The sequence below is a fragment of the Rhopalosiphum padi genome, chromosome 3, assembly GCF_020882245.1.
Source record: "Rhopalosiphum padi isolate XX-2018 chromosome 3, ASM2088224v1, whole genome shotgun sequence".
NCBI classification, from domain to species: Eukaryota; Metazoa; Arthropoda; class Insecta; order Hemiptera; family Aphididae; genus Rhopalosiphum; species Rhopalosiphum padi.
In genome coordinates, this window is record NC_083599.1 from 10,252,166 (window position 1) to 10,273,870 (window position 21,705).

Genomic DNA, 21,705 nt, shown 5'->3' on the forward strand with positions numbered 1-21,705 from the left:
GATATACAATTATTTTTATTTTTACCTCGGCAGAACTGAACTAGAATTATTGTATTATATTAAATTACATTGCACGTTTAAATAAATAAATAATATAAAATTTATTATATTCTATATTCTATTCCAATACATTGATTCTATAATGGATTTTTTGTTTTTTCTAAAAATACCTATTTAGAGTCGTAGACGAATGTTCTAGAAACATAATGTCGTCTTTATTACATTTCTTTGACTTTTGATAAAATCGTAGAAACTTACAAAAAATACTGTGTATGCACTTTCTTATAGATTTTCCATCAGGTTGTTAAAAAATGTTCCGTATTTTTAAACAAATTTTATGGAAGAATATAAAATTGTTCTCAAATTTTTTTTATCCCGTAATTTTTCATTAAAAATCGCTAATAGATACTATTCTGAAAGTTATAAAATAGTAAACTTTACATTGTTTTGTAAAAACTAACCAAACTTACTGAGAAATAATAATTATATATATGAATTTATCGTAGATATTTATGGTATACTAAAATACATGCTAGCTAAAACAAAGTTACAGAGACTTAACATTTTTATTTATATTATACTATCTATCTTTATAAACTTAAAAATTTAATAATTTAATAATAAAAATGAACTAATAAATAACTATTCGAAATTAAGAAATGTTTGTAATATTTTTTATCTACGCATCTTCTACAACGAGTAATTATATTTATATTTTTTTTTAAATGTTTAAATAGAATATACAAATACAAATACAATATAATTTATTCTTTCAATTTGTTTATAAATGATTCTATCATTAGTAAACAAATAAGTTACACCAAAGACCTAACCTGTAAAAGTTGTCTATACACCCAGAGTTTATTATAATAATAAAATATAAACTATGGTAATAGTAACACGTATATTTAACACGTCGTTTGATTGAGCGTGACTGATTATAACTATATTCAGCTAACGTGTGTTATACACTCCAACATAATTTTGTGCGTTTTCACCTTTCCAAATTTTATCTTCGGGACAGCGCTGCATAGGATTACTTTTATTATTATATTCGTTGCTGCGGTCGCTACATCGTATATATAGGCACTATGTATGATACCACCAAAATTCCACTACCGCGCGAGTTGGTTTTCTCTCCATCTGCTGAGTCTGCTATTGTATTTAATGTATTAATGTATATAATAACAACAACTATAAAATAAGGTAAATAATATTAGTGATAGTCCCTTGAGAGTGTATGCGCGCGTCGTGGATTATGCGGTTGATACTCGTAATTATTATCGTTATATTATGCTACTATGTAACAGACATATTATGAGTATACTAAATCCATATAACTTTATACCGACATCACCATGTTACGTATACGTCAATATAAACGTATGAATAAGTATGGTATTTTTTCAGTTATAATAATTAATTAAATATTAATAATTAAAATGGTAATAATAATTGATTTAGTTAAAAAAAATAAAATTAATAATAGAAGTTTTACTATAAAGGTAATCTGTTGATACTCTATATAAACGTATAAATGTTAAATGTATAAATTTCTTTGCACGTTTACCAAAACTGGATTGGAGGGAGAGTTAACGGTGGCAAAGCAAAAAGCCATAATATAATAATAACAATGACGGCAGTAGTAAAAAAAAGTACTAACAACAGTACAGCGACGGCAGTAAAATAATAATCGTAAACATAGTAGCAGTAGCATAGTAGGTCTTATATAGTCAGAGGGTGTGGTGAAAAGTAAAACTGAAAGAGGAATACAAGCAATGGGACCGTGAAGGTAACATTAACGCCAAATAACAGTTATTCGAGTGAAAAGTTTTCCTTCTCGTGCCTAAGTCCGGACACATGGCATTGTTATATTTTTCGATTTTTGAGAAAAATAGTTAATACTAGTATCTAGTACCCGCAACCAGTGTTATAAAAATTGATAGTCTTACATAAGGTTAATATACATAGATATTTATATCAAGATACAGTGTTATTATTAAGATATAAGAATTGAAAATTGGGAGCTCAATACGACAATATACAATAAGGCGATGTGTTATAACTTCTATGCTTTGTGATAAATTATTTTAACAATTCAATTTACATTTTAGATGCACCACCCTATTAATGATTATATTATATGATCAAAATAATTCATATTATTTAGGTTAAACTAAATAATATTACAGAAGTATAAAACATAACATTGTTCAATATAGAATTTATTAAAACGAAGACATAGAAATAATTTATGTTATTACTTATTAGTTATTTCCTTATTGGTTATAAATTTACATTAAATCGTTATATACTATGATCGTAATTATTGATTTTGTAATAATATATGTTTTTATTCATTTTTTTCATAAAAATAAAAAATATCCGTTTTAATGCAGCACCATGACTATTGATTACAGATTGTATTTAATGTTTATTTTTTAATTTTAAATTAGTACTGGTAAAAATATCAAATAAATATAAACAAATGAACAGTTAATAAATATAATCGAGCTCCTCTTTAAACAAAAAATTAACCACTTTTTAGTGTAAAATAAATTCTGAACTGTATAATCAATCTTTTATTCCAATAATTGCGGTTCAAATTTAAAATAAAAATTAGCATTTGTACAAAATAAGCGCTTAATGTCTTCAGATTGTGATGTAAGTTAATGCATGACGATATATATTTATATTAATTGTAGAACTTGTTTCTTACTAAACAAACACTTCTACACGTACCTATATTATATATATATAATATATATATTTCAGGTGATTGCGAGGTCCAATAAATTAATTATGTATTACTAGATAATATATTTAAATTCAGTGAACATCTAATAATAATAAAAATATTATCCATTTATAATAAATATATATTATACCTTATAAACTTTGAACAAAATAGATATTTTTATACAAAAGTAATCGTACTATTACACGGTAATAGGTTATATTTTAATATGAGATTTTATTTAAGTATATTTAATACATTAGTAGGTGTTGAGAAGGTCAATATAATGGATGTGTTAAATTTTAATTCAATGATATACCATTGTATAAGAAAAACGATTCTAAACGGAGACAGTCTGTCAATCTGTATCACTAAATACATTTCATGATATGTTTTTTAACATTGATATATAAGTAATTTATTTTACAATTAGTATTTCAATATGTTGATTTTATTTTTGTTAAAAATATTGCATGGTTTTTATTTTCTTATTATTATAATAATAATAAATATGATTTATATCATATTATACTATTGTTATAAACTGTTGAATCAATAACATCTTATCGTAAAAAAGTGTGAATAGTTTTATGGTATAAATAGGTTTATATCTTAAAATTAAATTACTTATTTTGAATATGTTATTCCGTATGCCGTATACAAACATTCATTACATACGTAAATGCTCCATTCGAATAATGCTTTTAAATTATAACAAAGTATCTAACATCGTTATTTTTCATTGAAACATGTAATATTTCTAAATTTTAACCTTAAATTCATATAAAAATAATTGTGTGTACATATATTTTAAATTTTTAAGTTTAAATATTTTTTTAGTATGACTTAAAGATCTTAAATAAAAAAAAAATATATTTTTATGAATTTCTAACTACGAAATAGTTTGCAAATGTTTGCGATTTCGACAAATTTCGTCAAAATTCTAACTTTAAATATATAAAAAAAATGTGCATATATATATTTTATATTTCATACCAATATATAAGAACAAATTATGGGAATTTTAAATATCGACTTCTTTTAAATTTAAACTAGATCCAATTTTCTATCTAAAACCAACCTCGAAATTGGAAATTAAAAAAAAAAATGTTTAATACTTATTTTAATACATGTTATTATAAAATGAGTATGTTCATCTCTCATTTGCTTAGAATCTAAAATGCAATACAATTCTAAAATATAATTTTAAAAAGGTTAATCTAATAATAACCATTTTACTGTTACAGCTATATTTCAATTCTACTACTATACTATTAACGATTATTGAACTCCAGGTCCAGAATGTAATAAATCCGAGTTTTAAAAAAAACTAATGTGTTTTGTAATATATATAAGTACTAATTAATTTAACTACTAATATAGGTAAATTCATAGTCAACTACATAATATGCATAATAATATAATATATAAGTAATAAAAATGATTCAAAATATATAACACAACATAAATATGTATAATGTCGTACTTAATTATTTTACAACTAAACAAGAAAATTGAAGATTAAACGGAAAATTGGAAAATAAAATCGGGTCGTAGATTTTTTACCAAAAAGGGTACTCATATATTGTAAAAATTTAAATGTTTGAATGTATATGTGTTCTAAAAACTTCCTATTTATTCTTATTTCTAAACAAATTTTTATTTTACTACTTTATTAGCTTACTATATGTACGTATTCATTCCTTAATATATATTTCATCTGATTTTATATTATTGTATACTAAAAAAAAAAAAAAGAATAACAAAATTAAATGTTAACTACCACTATAAAAAATCATCACGAGTTATAACTTTTAATACATTTCAATGAAGATTTACATTTGTTTTACATAAAATAGTCGCTTTAACAAAATATATTTTAATTTATGTGTATGATCACATTGTTTAATAAATTAATAACATTATTATCAAACAAAATTTAAAACATTGTTATTGTAATAAAAAAAAAAATGTAATTTAACTCCTAATATCCAAACAATTTGTTTCTTATTAACCGACTTTATGAATTTGTATACTGAACAATACAATTATACTTATTTCATTAAAAACTTTATTCCCTCAAAAAGTATAAAGAATTATTATCTCAAGCAATTTAATATTTTACTTGTGTCGTCAAGTTTTGCATTTATAAGGTATATATAACTCGGAGGAAAAAATATATTAACGTATTAAATCTAACTCGTCCCACACACGTATAATAGCGATTGACATTGATAATAATAATAAAAATATTATACTGTATCATTATATTATAACAGACCCCGTTAAAAATGTTCAAGAGACGGAACATGGAGAGTTAAATTATGGTATTCAAATATTATAAATTTATAACTATTATATTGTCTATGGGGGCTGACGTTGTTACTAGGTATTTATTTATACTATCACAAATAAAATATTATATTGACCTCCTCCACCGTTATTTTATTATAAGGTAGCTAGTAATAGCCACGTCCCGGACGTTGCGATGTCGAGACCGGGAATACTACAAAAGAGAATAATATAGTAGCTGTAATACGAATACGTCGCTAGCCTCCTTTTATTTATTTAACTTTTGATTTTTATTTCTTTCTCTCTTTTTTTTCTTTTTGTGGGAGCGTGTGCTTATATTATATATATATATATCTATTTATACACACACACACGCGTACACGTATATATAAACGATAGGAGATGCAGCGGGAAATACAGTAGTAATAATAACAAGTGCGAATCTCTACTGCGTGTTTCCGTCTTTGCAACGATAATAGTAATAGTAAAGAAATAAAAGAGGAAAAAAAGTTTAAAAGAAAAATAATAATAAAAAAAAAAGTTTTTATTATTATTATTTTTTTACGTGTAAGTATATAATATAAGGTACAACACGTAGCGATAGTTAGCCGGCTAAGAAAGTCTTTGCGGGCCGGTAGTAAACGTCGTCGTCAACGATGTAACGGTTTACACACATTACTAAATTTAAAAATATTAAAAGCAGAGAAACTTCATTTTGTTTATATATTATACACACATGTAGATAATCAATTGCATACATTAATATTGTATACGACTTAATCATAAATAAATAATAATAATATCTTAATTATACGTATGGTAAATACAATAATAATATAATTGTATGACTTGTATGGATATTATTATGATATTTTATTACGAGTAGGTATACTATACTATAGAATATAGATTAAAAATATATTACTCACTTTAACCGCGACTGGCGTGCGATCCATCATCGACGTCCAGCTTGCGCGATCTCTCGACACTGTCATCCGCCAGCTCGGCCGTCGTCATTGCCGCGTTCCGCGGGAAAATCTAAAACGACATCGGATTTTTTTTCTTTTTTATCAAAACATCGTGAAACGACAAAATAGTTCGATTAATTTTCAATCGCAGTGATACACCGTAATAATATTATACACGCGTATAATAATAATACGTTACGATTTAAATTTTAAACATCACGTGCGATGTATATTATACTTTTGTGTTGAGTCGTTAAATTTCGCAGAGAAAAAAAAAGACCTCAATTGATCTCGCGTGTGATGATTTCATAACAATAACAACAATAATAATCATGCAAATAATTATAACAATAAATATTATTACATTACGATGTTGCGCAAGACATTACGACGATGACGGTATTGTACACCGAGAGACGGTCATTTAATAGTACGTTATCGTACGCTACAATAACGTGCGGCAGCGATAAACGTAATAACTAATATTATAGCCGTGGAGACGAGACCGGCGTGCGCCGCAGGGCCGGAGCAGCAGCGAGCACCCCGTGCAGGACGACTCTGCGGACCGACGATTGGAGGGAACTGACGACGACACCACGACGGACGCACACAACCGAACCGATGTTGCCGCCTACCCGCCCGCCCGCCCGGCGACGGCAACACGCGCGCACCGCCACCAGTCGTCGGTGTACCCAGCGCCGCGAACGGGGGCGCTTCGGCTGCCGGCGGTGGAAACGTAACGGTCGCCGTGGTCGTCGGCGCGACGCTCTTCCGGTGCCGATCGCTCGTCCGCGGTCCGGTCGGGTATTGCCACCGGTGCAGGTGCAACGTCCGTCGCGAGTTAATCTCCGCCGAAGAACGATCGCGGGCCGCGATCAACAACAAATAATAACGATAATATAATAACGACGATAGATGGCCGCGTGTACACGGCGACCACATCGCTCCCACTCCCTTCTCCCCCTCCCGCCCGTAGCTGTATGTGCACCGACGCCGATCCGACAATAATCGGGAAACGATCGCCGTTTACGTCTTATGCGATATCCGCGCGGCGTTGTACCTGAGAGACGAATAAATATTATATGTATATACGATATAATATTATTATGTATATAGGTGGCGACGGTCGAGGCCTAACGCGGTGCGGGGCGGCGGTGGCGGCGGCGGCGGCGGAGCAATTCTTGGCTTTCGGACAGAATATTATTACTTACTGCCGCGCGTGTGCGATAATAATATTATTATATAGCTCCTCCGGCCCGAAACCTCAACCGCTACAATATTATATTATATTATTATAGTCGTGAAATAAACTACATAATAATATTATAATATAGTATATTACACTACTACTGCCACGACTGCCGCCGCCGCCGCTGTTGCTGCTGCTGCTGCTGCTGCTGTTGTTGTTGCCGTACACTCCACCGATACCATAATAAACGGTATTATTCCCCGTAACTGCACCGTATTATAAATGACCGTTACTTATATAAATTACTTTGCATAAACCGTAAATAATTATGCATATATACGCACGTTAGTGTATGTGTGTGTTTGTGCGTGTTTGCGTGTGCGTGTGTATGCGTGTGTATGTGTGTGTGTGCCGTTTCGTCGTTTAACGTTATACATATTAAACGAATGTATCATAAATTTAACTCGGTTAAACCGTTTTAAACTCTCGCACTCGATTTCGTGGACATGTCATACATTAACTATATACGGCCACCGTTAATTGTTAATGTAATCAAATCGATAAATAATATAACTACTTTTCCACTATTGTATACACTGTGTGCTTTTATATATATTATATACGTGTGTATACAGTATACTATATACGTATAATACGATATAGGTATATAATATAATGCATTATACATAATATAACGTATTACGTACAATATACGATAAAATATGATATGTATTTACATCTATACACATTGCCATGAACAAGGGGGGGAGGTATAAAAATATAAAAACAACTACTTCAATTGTTTCCAAATCAAGTAAGTGTACTGAGTAGATAAATATATGATATTTTTTCTAAAATTTTGAAATTAAACTCAATAACTAATAATAAAAAAAAAATGATTTAAGATTTTGTTGTTGTTTCTTTTGGTAGGTGTAGACGGTGCAGTATTTATGATAGAGATGAAACACGCACATATAATATATACTGGTATATATAACCGACGATAAGAATTGTTGTTTATATTCTTGTAGAAAATGTTGTAAGATAATAATTATAATGTATGATCCGAAGTTTGCATACAATAGCCTATTGTACAATAAATATGTAAAACACAATTACTTGAATGTCATCGATAATATTATTTTTACCACTTTTTTTAATCAATATTATTGGGGGGGAGGGTAATCGAGTCCACCCAAAACACTTAGGCTATTCACGCCTACGCACGCTGTATATTATAATAATATTGGCGGCGTGTCGAACTGCGTCGCTAGCGTATATTTTACACAGAGATACGGCGCAGCACACGTTAGGTAATTAAAAAACAATTAGCGCCGATGTCGGCGGTGGTGCTCATTATTGTCGACCGAGGAGACGCGACGCGTGGCGTTATCGTCATCGCATCACGAGTCGTTTGTGAATTATGTGTTTATTGTTTGTTTTGTTTGTTAATAATACTGCTACGCGTCGTGCGTGCAAGAGCAGTGTGGTGTGGTGCTCGTCCACAATATTATAATCTAGTGAACCGGAATCAAATCAGGCCCCCGTTATTGCTGCAGACGGCGAACAACAATCGGCCGCCTTTATATACGCCGTTTAAAATATAATACCGCGCACTATATAATTCTATCTATATTGTTTTACTACAATATTTTCATTATAATACTGCAGTCATTCGGCATCGTCACTCGTGCCTATTATTATTATTATTATTGTAGGGTGGATGATATTTGTGGCGTGGCTAAGGGCCAACCTAAATTTGACAAAATAAAAAACTTTTTGCCCAAAACAACTAAATGATATATCATATATATTTATATTAGGGAAGAGGGAACTTCACGCGTCTTGCTCCTGTTTGCTTCGCTCTAACCTATAGGTAACTCCTCGGTATATTTTTTTGATATACATCCACTAGGATGTTTTATGAAAAAATATTTTTATATTTCAATGCTCATAACTTACTGTATTTTCTTAATTATTTATCATTTTAAGATAGGGAATCTTGCACCTGCAGTATATTCTTAATTTAATTTTCTTACGTTACACCAATCGTAAGCAGAAATAAATAAATAAACAATTATGATTTTAATATTATTAATATCTGGTAAGCCATGCCTGCAAAAGAATTGGTTCAACCTTCCTCGGATCGTCAAAATCGGTCGAGTATTTTTTGGTTCTAAAGATCTCAGCCATGCACACAGATTATTATGCATAATAGCTATTGCACATATTATCTACTATACTATAAAAATAGTACTCTTACGACCCATCTGAAATCCCGAATAATATATGTACCAAATTTGGTGCAAATTGGTTAAAAACTGTGGATTTGGCTTGTACGTTAATAAGATGTAACCAGACCAATAATATAATATGTGATGTTACCGACTATCTATTATAATCAATTTATTATCATTTACCTTTTGTTTCAGTTAAAATATTATAAAATGCTTTTTATCAAAATTATTGTCAATTGATTTTTTAGTGTATATTTTTATATTATTAATTATGTTAAACATTTAATACAAATAAAAAATTATTAGTTAATAATTATTATTTCTAAAATTCTGAAATGCATATTAATAAAAAATTTTAAAAATGTATTATTCTTATATTTAATAAAATTTTACCGTAGTTAAATTTATGGAACCGAACAAGAACCAGAATCGATGATTTTTTAAGAACTGCCCCATCCCTAATTTTAAACTTCAATCATATAATTTACCTTTTATAAATAATAACTGTTACTCAATTTTACATTTTTATAGTATAACCTTTCTTAGCCTAAATGACAAAATATAATACAATACAGAAAATTATATCCAATCATAATAACTATTTTATTATATATTATAAGTATATAACCAATAGCAACCCTATATATATAGACAAAAAAATATTCGATTTTAATGTAAGTTGAAACAATGTTAATATATGAGTCACTGTATAGCGAACTATATATGTTAGATAATGAAGCCACAAACCCCTGAGTCTCAAGGAATCTATTGATATAACTTTTAATGAAAACGGTCCAGTTGTTTTTAAATATACAGGGACAAAGGAAGAAACAATCATGTATATGCCTATGTAGTGTATAATATCCTATATAGATTTTTTGATTTCCGTGGAATTATACAACACCGAAATACAAAAAAAAAACACAATACTTTATTATATAATAGAAAGAAACAAAGCGCTCTATGTATGTTATCGATAATGACTTAACTGTATAGTATAAACATATTAGGACGCGTACAATATATAAAATGCTAATATTTTTCAGTTTCGTAAGAAAATTTAACATCTGTTGATGCGATAAATGGGTGTTCCCGGTTCCATAAAGAGGCATTATGGAAATTATTAATTATACAAGCCCACAACTATTGACAAATGGTATTTAGTGGTGTGACTTGAATACATTTTTTTTTGTCTATGTATCTAAAAATATTGTGGTGAAAGATATGATACTCCATTCTTATCATCAAACAATGTATTAATAATAAATCTATTTATGTAAATATTAAATATTTTAAAATTAGTAAAAAAACATCAAATTATTGCTATCACTGCTATCCTTATTCCTTATTACAACAAGCAAAACTTAAAGTGAAACTATTAAAACATTACTTAAACCATAGACAAAAAAATAATATAGATTCATGCATAATGTTTAAGAAAAATTGCTTACCATTCTGCTGTACGGTAGGTGTCATATTGGTCATTGTGATGGGTGCTTTAAAAATGAATTCAATAATATATTATTGTAAATATTATGATAAGATTTTGAGAAGAGACAGTCTATCAGCTTGTATAAGTATATTCAATTTTAAATTAAAATTATTATTTAGATTTATTTTACTATTAATATTACAACAAATTCAATTATATTTTTTTTGAAAACATTGCATTTTAAAATAAAATAATATATTATGTAAAAGTTTTATGTTCCAAAGAAATTAACTTAAACAAAAATATAAATATCGTTATTCATGGTTAAAATATATAATTTCATCCAAATTTGAACTTGAAATGTCTATAAAAAAAAACATTATGATTAAACACGTTTTTAGATTGTTTAGTTTTTTTAAATAAAATGATTATGTGGAACTTAGTATTAAATTATTATGCATTTGCATTCAACCGAAAAAAAATTTGAAAATTTTAGTTATTTTGAGGAATTTAATCGATATTTGAACTAGAAATGCTTATGAAAATAAATTAGTCATATTATTTTAAATATTTTTAAATATCGATGAATACAACTTATGTGTGATTTTGTATTAAATTGTAAATCTTTTTAACTAAGCAAAAGCTGTTATCATCATTAATTAAAATCAAATTAAAAAACATTTCATATACAGAAAATATCATAAATATTCGGTAAAAATAGCAAGATACCTAATCTATGGTTATTTATATTCGAGTTACAGTCCTTACACCAAAAAAACAAATATAGCTAGAAGAATATATAGTTATTTTACGGAAAAATATGCAATATCATAAAAAATAAAAATATGAACGACTTCAGACGCTCATAAAAAATTAATATAACTTAAAGGTAATTTTTTAAATAAGTTGAAAATTTATAAAAAACCTTATATAAAATATTTATATTTTAATTACTGGAAAGAAAAATGTTTATGAATTTCTAACACCTAATTGTATACTATTTGTACAATATTATGAGATTTTGACGAATTTTGTTAAAATTCTAACTTTAAACGATTATAAAAAAATATTGACTATATATTTTCAATATTTTTTTAATTTATAAAGAAACCTAACTTACGAAGAATATTAAATTTATTTTACTTAGAAAATATTTTTTAATTTCTATTTATGTATAAAAAAAAATAAAAATTTTAAACATACATAAATAACTTAAAAAGAATAGTTAAAATGTCAAGTATTTACGGTAATTCCTTTTCATCGTACACTAAAAAACAAAATCGAGTTTATCAAAAAGTAAACTATTTATTAGTAAAATATTTATTTTTCCTTAATTTTTTTTTCTTGATTAGTCTGAGAGAATTTTTAATTTTAACTTCTTTAAAGTACAAATTAGATCTAATTTAATATCTAAAACTACACTCCAAGTTAAAAATTGAAGTTAATTTCGAAAACTTATAGTGTATACACAAAAAAACATACATCATTGTAAAATCGATACATCCATCGCTCCGCTGAGAATCTATAAATGTTAAATATTCAATGAATTAAAGCTTAAATGGGATGTGAGGAGAAAACCAATTGACATCCAGATTACGCATATGACCATTCTAGTAATATAACTTAAGAATTTCGAATCAGAAAAAAACAGTTTTAACGGGCCTCTATCGGGAACACTCCCTCAAGAAGGGTAGTATCCAGGAAGTATATAGGGTGTATTTCCCCTTGCTGAAATTATATTAAATACATATTATTTACGTAGGTACCTTTAATTTTTATAATAACATTAAATATGATAACATAATAATTGTATACCTATGTATTATACTCGTATAATTGTATAAATGTATTTTATTAAAATATATATTATTACGTCATTATCAGACTTGTTTAAGGGCCGATCTATAAATAAATAAATCGTAGAAATACAAACTAACGTTTCATAAATGCCATACAAACATTTCGTTGATAATTTAATATTTACACTCACATACGATCTATAATACAATACATACTGTTAATAACATTTTCATAAAATAAAAAATAAAACTTGAATAAATGTGTAATATTGAATTATTTAAAAGATATAATAATATATTATTGTAATGAAAAAATATTGTGCACAACAAAGTCCTCTAAGAGTCCAAGCCCCGATGTGACCTCGAACCCTGATCCCTCTTATATAGTTACGCCACTGCACTGCTTTTACAAAAACGGTTTTATATTAAAGATGCAAATAAAACGTTTCGACGCGGTTCGAGCGTGTAGGTGCTAAATTATGTTATATTACACGTATACTCATCGTTTATACAATGGGTACACGTATATCGTGAGGCTTATCCAATTTTAATTTTAAATCTATAAGGTTTTTAATGCATTTTCATCACAAAGTCCTGTGCTGCAATTGCACGGCTTGCACATGCTCCGCGCACCGGTCCTGGACATGCTTTTACACTCACATTAGTTATTATACGTTGCACACTAAACTATCTAGGCGTATAATATGTATGTTCAAATAACATATATACATGTACGCGATCCTGAGACTATAAAGCGTTGGAGGTGAAACAAATTGCTCGATGCCTTTAGTGTGTGACACACACACACACACACACACACACACACACACACGTGCACGCGGACGGAACGTTAAATGTATCAGAAAATTGGAAAATACCAAAACGCTCGGGACGAATGAACAATACTATGTGTACGCTATGCATTGTATGCGTATAGATTTTCGGAAAATAAAAAAAACTTTTAGTAATGAAATGTCGGAGAAAAAACTTAGGAAGCGACACTCAAATCGAGAACGCAAACGTAGCGTGTATACAGTAGTATTTTCTGTACTGGTGGTATTTATTTATTTTATTTGATTTTTTTGTCGTTATATAGTGTAATCGATGTCAGCGCAAAAGACAGAAAGGTGACGTTTATTATTTTGTATTTCATAGTAAATGTAATATAGCATAGCGTCTCGATTTTTGCTATACGCGCTGACAATCGGAGAAACGCGATTATTTCAATATTGATTTTTCTAAAAATGTGCATATTATAATATTATAATTCAGAGAGATAGTACACATAGTGTCATAACATTATAATATTATAGTTCTATGATCGGGTAAAAAAATAGACATCATTGCCACTATGACACATATCATATATTATGTACAAGTGTATTCTTTGATACACAGTTGTGTCGTGTGCGAGGCATATAATATAGACCTCTGGTTCTTATTTTGTAATTCCATACTATAGAAATAATGATAAGAAAAAAATGTATATTTACGATGTAAAAAAATAAAGAAATACGACGATACGACGATATCGATGGAAGGGGAAGTTATGCGATTCATCATCCTTTGGAAGCAACGGCGGGATCGCGGGCGACACACCGACGCCGCCAGAAACGACCTGCCGGCGACGCTAAACTTTTATCACCATCCCCATCTACCCTATGTCCCTATATAATTATAATCGAATAACAACGCACATAATATATTAACATATTGTATACTACACGCATATACATACACACACATTTTGAACATCAACGTGATTACATGTTTTGTATTTAAGTCGCATAATAATAATATTGTCCTAATAATTATTTACTTTCAACATAACAATGTGATTTTATTACATGAAAACAAACACATTTTGAAAATAAAGATAATAATAATAGTCATTTTCTTTGGTAATTAATTGCACTTGGTGTTCATTAATTTATATGATTCTCCTAAAAATGGAGTTTATTTGAGTTAAATTATTTAAATAACATATTTTTTAATATAATAAATAAAATTGTCTTCATCATTTAAGTATCTGTATTTATAGTTAATAGTTTATATACTTTTTACTAAACCGATCATATATAAAAGAAATTTTTATTTTTTACATAAACGTATAGACACATTAATATAGATATTAGACAATAGTATTTTATTGTATTTTAAAATTTTCAAAGCTAATTATAATATATTCAAAAAATAAACACACGTAATATAGGTACAAGTTTTGTATTTAAAATTTGTTGGTGATTCAGCCCAAAAGTTAGCTATAATGTATAAATATCTTACTGAATGCTATAAACAATAAACAAATAAAATATACAATTTTAAAAGCTATTGAAAAAACATGCTTGTTAAATAAAATTATATAAATATATATATTGTAAATAGATATAATATTTAAAAATAAATAGAAAATTATATTGCATATAGTAAAATTCATAATAATTTAAAATACATAATGGTTTTAAGTTCCCAATTTCCCATGAATAATGTTTTTAAAATATAACAAAGTAATTAACATATCGTTATTTATCCTTAATATAAGTAATTTCGTCTAAATTGGAATTTGCAATATATATAAAAAATAATTGACTTTTTATATATTTTTTAATTTTATGGTTCCAACATAAACTACTTACATATTAGAAATTTTTTATTACATTATCAAAACTTAAATACAAAAAGAAAAGTTTTAATTAATTTTTAACTATAAAATAGTTTGTTATTTCGACAAAATACTAATATCAAATACATATAATAAAAAATTGTGCCTAGATATTTTTAATATTTTTATATAGATACTTATTATATATATGATATATTTTTACTCCACAAATAATTTTGAATCAACATTTATAAAAAAAAAATCAAAAATATCTTATGCCTAAAAATATCTCAAAAATAGTTAAAATATTTTGAAAATTGCATTTAAAACATTTGTTAAAAATTTAAAGTAATGTGGTTATTCGTTTTCGAATTATATCTAAAAGACAAAATCGATTTTGTCCAAAATGGAATTTGTATAAAAATTCCCGTTTTTTCTTAATTTTTTGTTTTTTTTTTTTTTTTTTTTTAATTATAAAAATAAGTAATATATAGAATTTTTAAATTTGACCTCTTTATAATACAAACTGGGTCCAATTTGACATCTAAAACTACCACCATTTTTAAAAATATAAGCGTTTTATCATCAACTTATCGTGTAAGTATTTATAGAAAAAAAATACATTATGTAAAATCAATATATTCATCGCTTCGCTCAGAATCTAAAATAAATATATATATATACTTTTTCCATTTTATAAATTAAATTTAAGTTATAATATTATTATAGATATAAATATTATTATATACATATATTTGATATTAAGTTGATTACACCAAATTAATTATAACTTTAATTTTAGAATATTTTTCAAGTACTAATAACTGTAAACTACTTTTCGAATTGTTTAAAGGTTATTTGTACAATTTTATAGTTGAGTTATAGAGGATATGAATTTTAAACTCAGTAGTAAAACCTAAATGAATAATACTTTTTATTTATAGTTCCTGGTTTTTGCATAAATCTATAACATCATTCTGCTTTTGAATACCTTAAACCAGCTCTGAATAAGGACTAGGCGGATACGGTTGTTTTTATCGGAAAATTGTGAGAGATGGAGGACAGCAAAATAATCACACGAACAAGAAACGGTTAGTCAACCGGTCTGTCGTCGTATTGGTGTTGCCAGTGACAGATTTCAGGGGTTAAGTCGGGCTTTCAATATTGTTGATGCCACAATCACCACCAACACCTCCCTTCAATACCAGAAACTCCACGAATCCCTTATCAAACACCACAGACTTTATATATATATTACTATATTTTTTTTACTATGACGTTACAGTTATCTATTTTAGTGAATTGTAAAATAGAAGAGTATTATATGTCTAAAGCTACTACGTAGTATATCGATAAAGATACCGAACTACGAATTAAAAAAAAATGAAATTATTTAAAATATAATTCTAACTGTGTAACTTAATTTAATTCATTGGTAAATATTTAGTTAAAAATTAACAATACAATATTATAACTAAATATTATAATCAAAAAAATATTTCATAGTTATGTTACAGATTATATTTTAAATCATTTATATTTGTTTTAAATATAAATTGAGTTGCGTATTATATAATTGATTTAAGAATATTTGAAAATGTTGGTAAATACAATATTTGATGATGAATTGTAATGCAAATTAATTATTAAATTTAGTTATTTATTAATCAATTTATTTTTATGGATAATTATTGTGTTGAATAAAAAATGTATAGAAATGTTAAATTACAATTTTTAAGAATCATTCTTAATCATACACGTATTATATTATATTTAAATTCAAGGGAAAAAACCTAGAAGAATGATTTTCATGATAGTTTTTACAGATGCTTTTAATTTTAATTAGTAATAACTAATAACATTACATTTAGTTACACTTTGTAGTGATCTGTAAGATACATGTCATATACGGCGTGATATATATGCAATATAGGTACATTACCGTGCTGAAAATAATTTTGGAAAAATGTTAATAGTCGTATATTATGCTAATTTATTTTTTGAATCGTTTTTATCGTAATTTAAAAAAAAATTTATTTTCATAAAAATAACAATTAAGTTCCAGAGTTAATTTTCCATTTAATTTAATTTCTCAAAATTATGATAAAAACGATTCAACAATAAATTAGCATAATATACCACTATTAAAATTCTTCTAAAATTATTTTCAACACGGTAATGTACCTATATTACATATATATCACGTCGTGTATGACACTTATCTTACAGATCTCTACAAAATGTAACTAATATGTAGTTTTTATTTTTATAACTTATTAAAATTGAAAACATCTGTAAAAATATCATGAAAATCATTCTCATAAGTTTTTTCTTATGAGATAATAATATTATTTGATAACAAATCAGTAACCATTTTTGAACTATGATTTTTTGATTTAAAATAAAATATATTATTCTTTTTTTTTATCTATATACTATTTTATTATTTATTTTCATATTTAAAGAAATTAATATATTAATTGATATTTTTTTAATGAATTGCTTACTTAATGTGTTTTATTTTTGAATTATTATATTATGTATTCAAATATTTATATAATGATTAGGAAACAGTTCTCATATATTACAATATCATTAATTATTCAATTGCAGGTTATAATACATTACAAATTACGTTGTTTTATTTTTATAAATAATTTATACTATCTATTAATTTATGATTAGAATAGAACTGTTATGGAAATGTACTTCTCATATTGTATTGCATTATGTAGTGCAATGGTCTTGAATCATTATATAATATCTGTTTTACTTGACTCTAAAGCTATTGTAACCTTATACTTATTTTTATTATTTTTATTATAATATATTAAAATATATTAGATATACAATTTCTTTTTAAATATTGAAAGTAGTGAGAAAAATAAATATAGGTACTAAACTGTTCGCTCTAATACTATAATAATTTTGATTACGTGTATGTCATAATGTTCGGCACGTATTTATTCATATACATACTGATATTTTATGATATAATATTGCATACAATGTTCAATCAATCGATACAAAGCTCGTCATTGCCAATTTAACTAACCACCATCCTCATTAATTACAATAATACCATTATACTACCTATTGCAAGTTAGTGGCATATGCCATATACGTACTAACCACGCACGGTGTCCGCGTTTTATTAATCGATTATATATATTATATTTTTTACGTAAAAATCTGTCTATATCCCTAACATTTCAATTGACAATAATAAATTTATACATTTCGCATTATTACACCGTAGTAGTATATTATATTGAAATGATTGATTCACCTTCATATATGGCCCATCATAAATAATGACAATAATCAAGATATTATTTTTAGAGAGATAGGAAGATGAAAATAAACCAGAAATAGTATAAGAAAAGTTACAATTAATCTTTATATACTTACAGTATAAGTTATCAATTTATTATTTATAAAAACAATAAAAAATAGTATATACTTTAAAAATGATGAAAAGGCCTATTTCTCATATAAATATTTTTCATAGTGTGCAATGTAGAGCAAGAGATATTTTTCTACTTAATGATCAGTCTTAGAACATTATAGTGTTCAAGTACTCTTAAAAGTCACCCAAATTAATTCAAGTATAAGAGACAAATCTCTCTCTATATATATAAATATATTCTGACTCATTAAGTAAATGATCAAATTTACATAATTACAAAGATAGAAACTCTATTGGTATTAAATATTAATATTAACAATATAATATTCTATATAATACTAAGAACTCTATCTCATTCGCATGGATTCCCTGACACAACAATATCAATATCAACAAAAAATCATACAAATTCGCAAAAAATTCAGTATATATAACCTTAGAAATTTGAAACTATTAATGATAAAATAAAAACTAACCCACGACAATTAAAAAAAAAATGTGACCAAAAATGAAAAAATATCATAAACAACAAATTAAGAAAACTAAGATCCCCACCTATCTATAAATCATGATTTTTTTTTCTTTCCAGATGTGTTCAAGTTATCATCGACAGATTCCAAATTGGACACACTAATTTAGCACAAAAGTACCTTATGACTGGAGTTCCACTCCTGTCACAGTTAATCATATCCTCACTGGATAGTATAAATTCCAATATATTCCTATATTCCAATACAGTTAATATCACATATGTATAAAATTAATCGTTTATTAGAATCAAACAATAAAAATATAAATAACATAATTTGTATGCAATGACGACTAATTGACATTTTCTTAGAATCTAATATATATTGTATAATAATTATTAATATTCAAAATCAAAACTGATTAATAACATAACATAACTATATGTAGGTATATTTTCATGATTATAATTTTAATCAACAAGAAAAATAAACTATGAGACTCTAAAGTGCAATCAACTATTGAAGGATTCGTATTACTCTCATTGTAAACACTTTTTGAACGCATAATGTATTTTATTTGTATTGAATCTATAAGATCTAACACAATAGGCAGCCAGTGAGCCAAATACGACTCATAGAGGGAAAATATATGGACCACCAAAAATACTTTTTTTTTTAATGCTGGTTTTTCGTACATAATAATATAGATATTTGATTATTTTTATGATTTATATTTTGGAGATTATGATAGAGTTCATTGTTTATCGCCGTTGACAATAATAGTCATGATAACACAACAATTATTAACTAAAATTTAAGTTATTTATGAACCTCGAAAATTTTTTTTCAAATTATCTGAATCATCATAGAATTTAATTTCCGATCCCTGTATTATAAAATTATAAGAATATGCGTCATCAATCTAAAAAAAAAAAAATTAACAGGTAGGTCAATACGAAATATGATCAAATACTGAATTGAAAGAACTGTTGGTAAACATACATGTTTGAGATATTAATATAATAAAGGGTGGTTACATTTATAAAGATTTAGGAAGAATAGCTAAAAATTAAAGCATTCAATTGAAATTAGAATGGATTAATAACATAAAATATTACAAGGAAGACCAAAACCAATACGCTTCAAAGTTTTTTAGAAATTGATTACTCTTGAAAAATGACGAAGAATAGATAATTTTGTGAATAGAAATTTAAATAGCCCATTATATTAACGTTTATTTACTTGTTTAAATCAATTACGTTATAAAAATATAGCGTATTTACGCACTTTTGTACTTAAAGTCCTCGATGAATTTAATTATACTACAAGAAATGTATATACTCGTATTTAATTTAAAAAATGTAAAATAATCAAATCATAAAAATTATATTCCTGTAACCCAAACAGAATTTTTGAAACTGTTAGTAATATTACAATTATGCATTTATAATTTATACAATTAGTAAAATTAATAATTTTATATAACTGTATTTTTAAAATGTGCCTAAAAATTACTACTTATTCATTGACGATTCAAAGCCTGTAGAAAAAATAATTAATTATTACTTATTTGCAAAAATTGTCTATATTTTCCATTAGTCTAAAACTTGTTTTAACTTCATCTTGACCTAATACTACGTATATTATATTAATCAGTTACAGTTCATGAAAAATTTTAGTTTTCCAGCAAACACGTTTTTAACGAAAAACCATTCAAATTATTACTATAAAATATTAGTAATTTATAAAATATTTTAAAAATAAAAAAATAATAGTTTTTAGAATACTTAAAAACTAACTTTAACTTTTTATAGAATATTCCGAACATCACTTTTCATACATTCTTATTAAATACACTTCTTAAACTCTTCTTAAACTTATCAAAAAAACAAATTTATTTATACCATTAGCGGTCCCGTGAGTCGTGACGCACAGTATTTTATAAGAATTACTGTATTTTCATTTAGTCCATGTATCAATATTCAATGGAAAGAAATACAATCAATTTATTTGTGATAAATTCTATTATACATAATATGTATAGTTTATGCCTATAAATGTCATATAAACTATCAAAATATAATATAAGGTGCATATACGCAAAATATAAAATTATAATATGTACCTACATAGAATATATAAAATGGAAATTATTTACATTATAATTGAAATTCCCGTAACGATTTGGGTTGTCCTGAAAAATGAAAAACCTAGTAATTTATTTCACAGGTTGAACGTGAGCACTACAACTAAATCAGCGGTAGAAAATTTGACAAGTGAGAAATTCGATTTTACACAGGGATTTTTTTTTTTTTGCATTCGAACTAGCAGTGGAAGGATGAGGAAATCCATCGTGTATTGTAGGTAATTCGGGAGGGAACCCCGAGTGTGCCCCACAGGCGTCAAACGCTGTTCAATGCTGGGTGAAACCGATACAAAAGCTGTGTGGTGGGATGAAGTGACGAGGGATTCGTTTTTAATTAATTTGTTATTTACGTTTTAGTGCAAAACATAAAATGAGTGTATAGTGTAAAACATACACACGGAACACACAATAGGAACGTGTCGTG

General features: G+C 26.7%; 1 protein-coding gene across 1 annotated transcript in view; it reads right to left on the minus strand.

The window, feature by feature from the left end:
* Positions 1 to 6,595, minus strand: part of LOC132926365 (uncharacterized) — a 65,734-nt gene extending 59,139 nt beyond the window's left edge. The window contains exons 1-2 of the mRNA XM_060990716.1: positions 6,362 to 6,595; positions 5,959 to 6,067 (exon numbers count right to left, since the gene is read on the minus strand). The gene's annotated coding sequence lies outside the window, so the exon portion shown is untranslated. The remainder of the gene's footprint in view (positions 1 to 5,958; positions 6,068 to 6,361) is intronic.
* Between the last annotated feature and the right edge of the window lie 15,110 nt (positions 6,596 to 21,705).